Here is a 10,005-nt window from a genome sequence, read left to right on the forward strand (position 1 = left end):
AGAGAAAATGGGGGACTGTTGTAGGAAAATAGGAAATTAGGATTTTAGGCCTATATCAGTGTTATAAGCTGTGCTGCTAAGGCTGAAAGTCTCAGCTTGTCCCCTGTACAGTCCTTACCCAGAACCACGAGCGTGGTTACCTTATGCTTGCTTTGTACCTTTAGTTAAGACATTGATAAATGCTATTCTTAGGGTTGCTGATTTCTATGCTAGACTGGTGAACTAAGGATAACAAATGAGACAGGTGGAACTTCAAAAGAAGCTAGCCCTGCGACCTGATGACCTGTCGTTCTGTACTTGCCAAGAAAGAAGAAGTGGAACCTGCAGACCACTGGAACGGAAGGAACCTGAGGATATCGACAGTGATAGACATTGATAAATTTTGCTTAGCTGCATAATACCTGTTAGAACCCTATATAATGACTAGTTATACTGCTGTATGATGGTCACTCTCTGAGGAGGTGACCCAACGCTGCTGTTCCTGTGAATCTTCTACAATAAATACTGCTCAGAGTAACCCACAAGAGTTCGAGTCTCTACCCAGTGCCTACCTATGACCTTTTTTTTTTCACTGGCAGTACAAAAAAATAAGCTGCAGATCTCCTTAGGCTGAGTCATGGTGCTTTGGGGCAGGGACCATGCATATCATGGGAATATTTCAGAGTTTATGCTCTGTTTTCAGTGTATGACACCAAAACACCCACCTGATGACATCCTTTCAAGAGCAAAGGCAGCAATTTGCAGAATTCCGCTTCTTTGGGGAAGTGAGAAATTGCTGAGCTGACACCAAGTCCTGCAGTGTCCCTCTCACCTGCAGAGTCACCGCATCCTCGCCACGGTAGCGGGCATTGCGACAAAGGTTCTATGTCAGCTGGGTGTGGCAGCCAGGCGCCCCCTAGGGGATGGGGAGCCTGTCAGCCCCGGGCCTGTCACTGCCTGCTGTCCCTGCTGTCACCAGCCAGGCCCTGAGAACTTGTCAAACCATGCCCAGACGTGGGGCCAATTTGGCCCAAAGTCTCCAAGAGACAAGTCGGGAAGAAAGATATGGAACAGAGGGAGAGAGAGAAGGGAGCAGTAGAAAGGGAAGGAAGAATAAAAAGTAGTGTTGGGCTGCAGTAGTGAGATGGAGGAATTGCAAGAAAAGAGGCAGGAAGCAGGAGAGTCAGAGAAAACAAAGAAGAGACATGCAGCCAGACGAGGGGTTAGTGAGAGAGGATGGGACAGAGAACAGGATGAGAAGGAAATAAGGCAAGGTAAGGACAGGCAAGGACAGGCAAGGCAAGGCTAGGCTGCAGGACACTTTTTTGCTTTATAGTTTCTAGCACATTCGTCTTCAGACTAGGAGGAAGGCCATAAGACCGTATGGATTAGGCCCAAGCAAAAACCCCAGCTACCTGAGACACTTAGATTAAGCCTAAAATACGAAGATCTCTCCATAAGGATGGTTTTTATACTGTACTTCCACAATCTGCTGGGAGTACAAGAAAAGAAGCTGCAGATCTCCTTAGGCTGAGTCATGGTGCTTTGGAGCAGGGACCACGCATACCATAGGAATATTTCACCATTTCCGCTCTGGTTTTTAGTGTATTACACCAAAACACCCACCTGATGACATCCTTTCAAGAGCAAAGGCAGCAATTTGCAGAATTCCGCTTCTTTGGAGAACTGAGAAATTGCTGAGCTGACACCAAGTCCTGCAGTGTCCCTGTCACCTGCAGAGTCACCGCATCCTCACCACGGTAGCGGGCATTGTTGCAAAGGTTCTATGTCAGCTGGGTGTGGCAGCCAGGCGCCCCCTAGGGGATGGGGAGCCTGTCAGCCCCGGGCCTGTCACTGCCTGCTGTCCCTGCTGTCACCAGCCAGGCCTCTGAAAACTTGTCAAACCATGCCCAGACTTGGGGCCATTTTGGCCCAAAGTCTCCAACAGACAAGTCGGGAAGAAAGATATGGGACAGAGGGAGAGAGCGAAGGGAGCAAGAGAAAGGGTAGGAAGAATAAAAAGTAGTGTTGGGCTGCAGGAGTGAGATGGAGGAATTGCAAGAAAAGAGGCAGGAAGCAGGAGAGTGAGAGAAAAGGAAAGAAGAGACATGCAGCCAGACGAGGGCTTAGTGAGAGAGGATGGGACAGAGAACAGGATGAGAAGGAAATAAGGCAAGGCAAGGACAGGCAAGGACAGGGAAGGCAAGGCTAGGCTGCAGGACATTTTTTTGCTTTATAGTTTCTAGCACATTCGTCTTCAGACTAGGAGGAAAGCCATAAAACTGTATGGATTAGGCCCAAGCAAAAACCCCCGCTACCTGAGACACTTAGACTAAGCCTAAAATACGAAGATCTCTTCATAAGGATGGTTTTTATACTGTACTTCCACAATCTGCTGGCAGTACAAAAAAGAAGCTGTAGAACTCCTTAGGCTGTGTCATGGTGCTTTGGTGCAGGGACCACGCATATCATGGGAATATTTCACCATTTCTGCTCTGGTTTTTAGTGTATTATACCAAAACACCCACCTGATGACATCCTTTCAAGAGCAAAGGCAGCAATTTGCAGAATTCCGCTTCTTTGGAGAACTGAGAAATTGCTGAGCTGACACAAACTCCTGCAGTGTCCCTGTCACCTGCAGAGTACCGCATCCTCGCCACAGTAACGGGCATTGTGACAAAGGTTCTATGTCAGCTGGGTGTGGCAGCCAGACGCCCCCTAGGGGATGGGGAGCCTGTCAGCCCCGGGCCTGTCACTGCCTGCTGTCCCTGCTGTCACCAGCCAGGCCTCTGAAAACTTGTCAAACCATGCCCAGACTTGGGGCCAGTTTGGCCCAAAGTCTCCAAGAGACAAGTCGGGAAGAAAGATATGGGACAGAGGGAGAGAGAGAAGGGAGCAGGAGAAAGGGAAGGAAGAATAAAAAGTAGTGTTGGGCTGCAGGAGTGAGATGGAGGAATTGCAAGAAAAGAGGCAGGAAGCAGGAGAGTGAGAGAAAAGGAAGGAAGAGACATGCAGCCAGACGAGGGGTTAGTGAGAGAGGATGGGACAGAGAACAGGACGAGAAGGAAATAAGGCAAGGCAAGGACAGGCAAGGACAGGCAAGGCAAGGCTAGGCTGCAGGACACTTTTTTGCTTTATAGTTTCTACCACATTCGTCTTCAGACTAGGTGGAAAGCCATAAGACCGTATGGATTAGGCCCAAGCAAAAACCCCAGCTACTTGAGACACTTAGACTAAGCCTAAAATACGAAGATCTCTCCATAATGATGGTTTTTATACTGTACTTCCACAATCTGCTGGCAGTACAAAAAAGAAGCTGCAGATCTCCTTAGGCTGAGTCATGGTTCTTTGGTGCAGGGACCATGCATATCATGGGAATATTTCACCATTTCTGCTCTGGTTTTTGTGTATTACACCAAAACACCCACCTGATGACATCCTTTCAAGAGCAAAGGCAGCAATTTGCAGAATTCCGCTTCTTTGGAGAACTGAGAAATTGCTGAGCTGACACCAAGTCCTGCAGTGTCACTGTCACCTGCAGAGTCACCGCATCCTCACCACGGTAGCGGGCATTGTGACAAAGGTACTATGTCAGCTGGGTGTGGCATCCAGGTTCCCCTAGGGGATGGGGAGTTTTTCAGCCCCAGGCCTGTCACTGCCTGCTGTCCCTGCTGTCACCAGCCAGGCCTCTGAAAACTTGTCAAACCATGCCCAGACTTGGGGCCAGTTTGGCCCAAAGTCTCCAAGAGACAAGTCGGGAAGAAAGATATGGGACACAGGGAGAGAGAGAAGGGAGCAGGAGAAAGGGAAGGAAGAATAAAAAGTAGTGTTGGGCTGCAGGAGTGAGATGGAGGAATTGCAAGAAAAGAGGCAGGAAGCAGGAGAGTGAGAGAAAAGGAAGGAAGAGGCATGCAGCCAGACGAGGGGTTAGTGAGAGAGGATGGGACAGAGAACAGGATGAGAAGGAAATAAGGCAAGGCAAGGACAGGCAAGGACAGTCAAGGCAAGGCTAGGCTGCAGGACACTTTTTTGCTTTATAGTTTCTAGCACATTCGTCTTCAGACTAGGAGGAAAGCCATAAGACCGTATGGATTAGGCCCAAGCAAAAACCCCAGCTACTTGAGACACTTAGACTAAGCCTAAAATACGAAGATCTCTCCATAAGGATGGTTTTTATACTGTACTTCCACAATCTGCTGGCAGTACAAAAAAATAAGCTGCAGATCTCCTTAGGCCGAGTCATGGTTAGTAGTCCCCTGTCAGTAGTCCAAGCTGGCAGCGAGGACATCAACAGAAGAAGTATCAAGATAATTAAAAAGGACTTTAAAGCACTGGGTCAGTCAGTTCATGGCATGGGAGCACAAGTGATATTTGCCTCAGTTCCTGTGCTAGCTGGGATGTATGAGGAACTAAATAAGAGAGGATCAGAAAAGCCCATCTCATCAACAGGTGGCTTAAGGATTGGTGTCACCGTCAAAATTTTGGGTTTTTTGACCATGGGGCAAGCTCCGTGGTACCCAGTCTCCTCAAATCATATGGGCTTCATCCTTCTAGGGAGAGAAAGAGGACTACAGCCCATAAGTTGGCAGGGCTGATCAGGAGGGCTTTAAACTAGGTTTGAAGGGGGAAGGGATTGAAACTGGGCTCTCCAAAGATCAGCCTAAGGATTGAAAGCCCGAATTAAGAGGGAGATCAGCAGCCCACTTGAAGTGCATGTACACTAATGCACGTAGTATGGGCAACAAACAAGAGGAGCTGGAAGCCATCGTGCAGCAGGAAAGCTATGACATAGTTGCCATCACAGAAACATGCCTGGATGACTCATATGACTGGAGTGCTGCTATGTGTGGCTACAAGCTCTTCAGAAAAGATAGGCAGGGTAGGAGAGGTGGAGGGGTGGCTTTATATGTTAGAGAGTCACTCGACTCTGTTAAACTTGAGGTCAGCAGTGACAAGGTTGAGTGCCTGTGGACCAGAATCAGGGCGAAGTCCAACAAGGCTGACATCCTCGTGGGTGTCTGTTATAGACCGCCCAACCAGGACAATGAAGGAGATGAATTATTCTACAAGCAGCTGGCAGATGTCTCAAAATCGACGGCCCTTGTTCTTGTGGGTGACTTTAACCTGCTGGATATCTGCTGGGAGCTCAATACTGCACAGAAGAGGCAGTCTAGGAAGTTCCTTGAGTGTATAGAGGACAATTTCTTTCATCAGCTGGTAAATGAGCCCACCAGGGGCAAGACCCCGCTAGACCTACTGTTTACAAACAGAGAAGGGCTGGTGGGAGATGTAGTGGTTGGAGGCCGCCTGGGGCATAGCGACCATGAAATAATAAAATTTTCAATACTCAGAGATGCAGGGAGAACCATTAACAAAACCTCTACGCTGAACTTCCGGAGGGCAGATTTTTGCCTATTCAGAAGTCTAGTTCAGAGCATACCCTGGGAAACAACGCTTAAAAACAAGGGGGCCCAGGAGGGTTCGACATGCTTCAAGCAGGTGGTTTTGAGTGCACAGGAACAGGCTATACCAGTGTGCCGAAAGGCTAGCCGGCGGGGAAGACAACCGGCTTGGCTAAACAGGGAGATTCTGAATGAAATCAGAAATAAAAGGAGACTTTACCAACTGTGGAAAAAAGGGCTGGCTGCTTATGAAGAATTTATGGAAATAGCTAGATCATGCAGAAAAAAGATCAGGGAAACAAAAGTGCAATTTGAAGTTAACTTGGCCAATTCTGTCAGGGATAATAAAAAGTCCTTCTTCAAATATGTTAATAACAAAAGGAGGGGCAAGGAAAACCTCCACTCTCTGTTGGACTCTGAGGGAAACATAGTTAACAAAGATGAGGAGAAAGCTGAGGTACTTAATACCTACTTTGCCTCAGTTTTTACCAGTAAGACAGGTGGCCCTCAGGACAACTCATCTCTGGAGGTAGTTAACAGAGATAGGAAGCCAAATAGGCCCCTTGTATTCCAGGAGGAAATAGTTGGTGATTTACTGAGCCATCTGGATCCTCATAAGTCTATGGGACCAGATGGGATCCATCCTAGGGTGATGAGGGAGCTAGCAGAAGAACTTGCCAAGCCGCTCTCCATCATCTTCCAACAGTCCTGGCTCACTGGGGAGGTCCCATATGATTGGAAATTGGCCAGTGTTACCCCAGTCCACAAAAAGGGCTGCAGAGCTGACCCTGGCAACTACAGGCCTGTCAGCCTGACCTCGGTGCCTGGCAGGGTTATGGAGCAGATCATCCTGAATGGAATCACACAGCACCTTCAGGATGGACAAGGGATCAGACCCAGCCAGCATGGGTTTAGGAGGGGCAGGTCCTGTCTGACCAACCTGATCTCCTTTTATGATCAGGTGACCCAGCTGGTGGATGAGGGGAAAGCCGTGGATGTGGTCTATGTGGACTTCAGCAAGGCCTTTGACACTGTCTCCCATAATATACTCTTGCAAAAGCTGGTAGCCCACGGCTTGGACAAGTGTACTCTATGCTGGGTTAAGAACTGGCTGGAGGGCCGGGCCCAGAGAGTGCTGGTGAATGGGGCTGCATCCAGCTGGCGGCCAGTCACTAGTGGTGTTCCCCAGGGGTCAGTGTTGGGTCCAGTCCTGTTTAAAATCTTTATTGATGATTTAGATGAGGGGATTGAGACCATCATCAGCAAATTTGCTGATGACACCAAGTTGGGAGGGAGTGTCGGCCTGCTGGAAGGCAGGAGGGCTCTGCAGAGGGATCTGGATAGACTGGAAAAATGGGCTGATTCCAATGGGATGAAGTTCAATAAGGCCAAGTGCCGGGTGCTGCACTTTGGTCACAACAACCCCCTGCAGCGCTACAGGCTGGGCGCAGAGTGGCTGGAGAGCAGTCAGACAGAAAGGGACATGGGGGTACTAATTGACAGGAAGCTCAACATGAGCCAACAGTGTGCCCAGGTGGCCAAGAAGGCCAACGGTATCCTGTCCTGTATCAAAAATAGCGCGGTCAGCAGGACAAGGGAAGTGATCCTTCCCCTGTACTCTATTGGTGAGGCCACACCTGGAGTATTGTGTTCAGTTCTGGGCCCCTCAGTTCAGGAAAGACATTGAAGTGCTGGAGCGGGTGCAGAGAAGAGCAACACGACTGGTGAAGGGACTTGAACATAAGACCTATGAGGAGAGGCTGAGGGAGCTGGGGTTGTTTAGTCTAGAGAAGGGGAGGCTTAGAGGTGACCTCATCACTCTCAATAACTACCTGAAGGGAAGTTATAGCCAGGTGGGGATTGGTCTCTTCTCCCAGGCAGATAGCAATAGGACAAGGGGGCATGGGCTTAAATACTACCAGGGGAAATTTAGGCTGGATAATAGAAAGAAATTCTTTACAGAGAGAGTGGACAGGCACTGGAATGGCCTGCCGAGGGAGGCAGTGGACTCGACGTCCCTAGAGGTTTTTAAACTGAGATTGGACATGGCACTTAGTGCCATGATCTAGTAAACGGACTAGAGTTGGACCAAGGGTTGGACTCGATGATCTCTGAGGTCTTTTCCAACTCAGTCGATTCTGTGATTCTGTGATTCTATGGTGCTTTGGGGCAGGGACCATGCATATCATGGGAATATTTCACCATTTCTGCACTGGTTTTTAGTGTATTACACCAAAACACCCACCTGATGACATCCTTTCAAGAGCAAAGGCAGCAATTTGCAGAATTCCGCTTCTTTGGAGAACTGAGAAATTGCTGAGCTGACACCAAGTCCTGCAGTGTCCCTGTCACCTGCAGAGTCACCGCATCCTCGCCACGGTAGCGAGCCCTGTGACAAAGGTTCTATGTCAGCTGGGTGTGGCAGCCAGGCGCCCCCTAGGGGATGGTGAGCCTGTCAGCCCCGGGCCTGTCATTGCCTGCTGGCCCTGCTGTCACCACCCAGGCCTCTGAAAACTTGTCAAACAATGCCCAGACATGGGGCCAATTTGGCCCAAAGTCTCCAACAGACAAGTCGGGAAGAAAGATATGGGACACAGGGAGAGAGCGAAGGGAGCAGGAGAAAGGGAAGGAAGAATAAAAAGTAGTGTTGGGCTGCAGGAGTGAGATGGACGAATTGCAAGAAAAGATGCAGGAAGCAGGAGAGTGAGAGAAAATAAAAAAGAGACATGCAGCCAGACGAGGGGTTAGTGAGAGAGGATGGGACAGAGAACAGGATGAGAAGGAAAGAAGGCAAGGCAAGGACAGGCAAGGACAGGGAAGGCAAGGCTAGGCTGGAGGACACTTTTTTGCTTTATAGTTTCTAGAAGATTCGTCTTCAGACTAGAAGGAAAGCCATAAGACCGTATGGATTAGGCCCAAGCAATACCCCAGCTACTTGAGACACTTAGACTAAGCCTAAAATACCAAGATCTCTCCATAAGGATGGTTTTTATACTGTACTTCCACAATCTGCTGGCAGTACAAAAAAAGAAGCTGCAGATCTCCTTAGGCTGAGTCATGCTGCTTTGGTGCAGGGACCATGCATATCATCATAATATTTCACCCTTTCTGCTCAGGTTTTCAGTATATTACACCAAAACACCCACCTGATGACATCATTTCAAGAGCAAAGGAAGCAATTTGCAGAATTCTGCTTCTTTGGGGAACTGAGAAACTGCGGAGCTGACATCAAGTCCTGTAGTGTCCCTGTCGCCTGCAGAGTCACCGCATACTCACCACGGTAGCGGACATTGTGACAAATGTTCTATGTCAGCTGGATGTGGCAGCCAGGCACCCCCTAGGTGATGGGGAGCCTGTCAGCCCCGGGCCTGTCACTGCCTGCTGTCCCTGCTGTCACCAGCCAGGCCTCTGACAACTTGTCAAACCATGCCCAGACTTGGGGGCAATTTGGCCCAAAGTCTCCAACAGACAAGTCGGGAAGAAAGATATGGGACAGTGGGAGAGAGCGAAGGGAGCAGGAGAAAGGGAAGGAAGAATAAAATGTAGTATGGGGCTGCAGGAGGGAGATGGAGGAATTGCAAGAAAAGAGGCAGGAAGCAGGAGAGTGAGAGAAAAAGAAAGAAGAAACATGCAGCCAGACGAGGGGTTAGTGAGAGAGGATGGGACAGAGAACAGGATGAGAAGGAAATAAGGCAAGGCAAGGACAGGCAAGGACAGGGAAGGCAAGGCTAGGCTGCAGGACATTTTTTTGCTTTATAGTTTCTAGCACATTCGTCTTCAGACTAGGAGGAAAGCCATAAGACCGTATGGATTAGGCCCAAGCAAAATCCCCAGCTACCTGAGACACTTAGACTAAGCCTAAAATACGAAGATCTCTCCATAAGGATGGATTTTATACTGTACTTCCACAATCTGCTGGCAGTACAAAAAAAGAAGCTGCAGCTCTCCTTAGGCTGAGTCATGGTGCTTTGGTGCAGGGACCACGCATACCATGGGAATATTTCACCATTTCTGCACTGGTTTCTAGTATATTACACCAAAACACCCACCTGATGACATCCTTTCAAGAGCAAAGGCAACAATTTGCACAATTCCACTTCTTTGGAGAACTGAGAAATTGCTGAGCTGACACCAAGTCCTGCAGTGTCCCTGTCACCTGCAGAGTCACCGCATCCTCGCCACGGTAGCGGGCCTTGTGCCAAAGGTTCTATGTCAGCCTGGTGTGGCAGCCAGGCGCCCCCTAGGGGATGGGGAGCCTGTCAGCCCCAGGCCTGTCACTGCCTGCTGTCCCTGCTGTCACCAGCCAGGCCTCTGAAAACTTGTCAAACCATGCCCAGACATGGGGCCAATTTGGCCCAAAGTCTCCAACAGACAAGTTGGGAAGAAAGATATGGGACAGAGGGAGAGAGCGAAGGGAGCAGGAGAAAGGTAAGGAAGAAGAAAAAGTAGTGTTGGGCTGCAGGAGTGAGATGGAGGAATTGCAAGAAAAGAGGCAGGAAGCAGGAGAGTGAGAGAAAAGGAAAGAAGAGACATGCAGCCAGACGAGGGCTTAGTGAGAGAGGATGGGACAGAGAACAGGATGAGAAGGAAATAAGGCAAGGCAAGGACAGGCAAGGACAGGGAA

The sequence above is a fragment of the Columba livia genome, unplaced genomic scaffold (assembly GCF_036013475.1).
Source record: "Columba livia isolate bColLiv1 breed racing homer unplaced genomic scaffold, bColLiv1.pat.W.v2 Scaffold_105, whole genome shotgun sequence".
NCBI classification, from domain to species: domain Eukaryota; kingdom Metazoa; phylum Chordata; class Aves; order Columbiformes; family Columbidae; genus Columba; species Columba livia.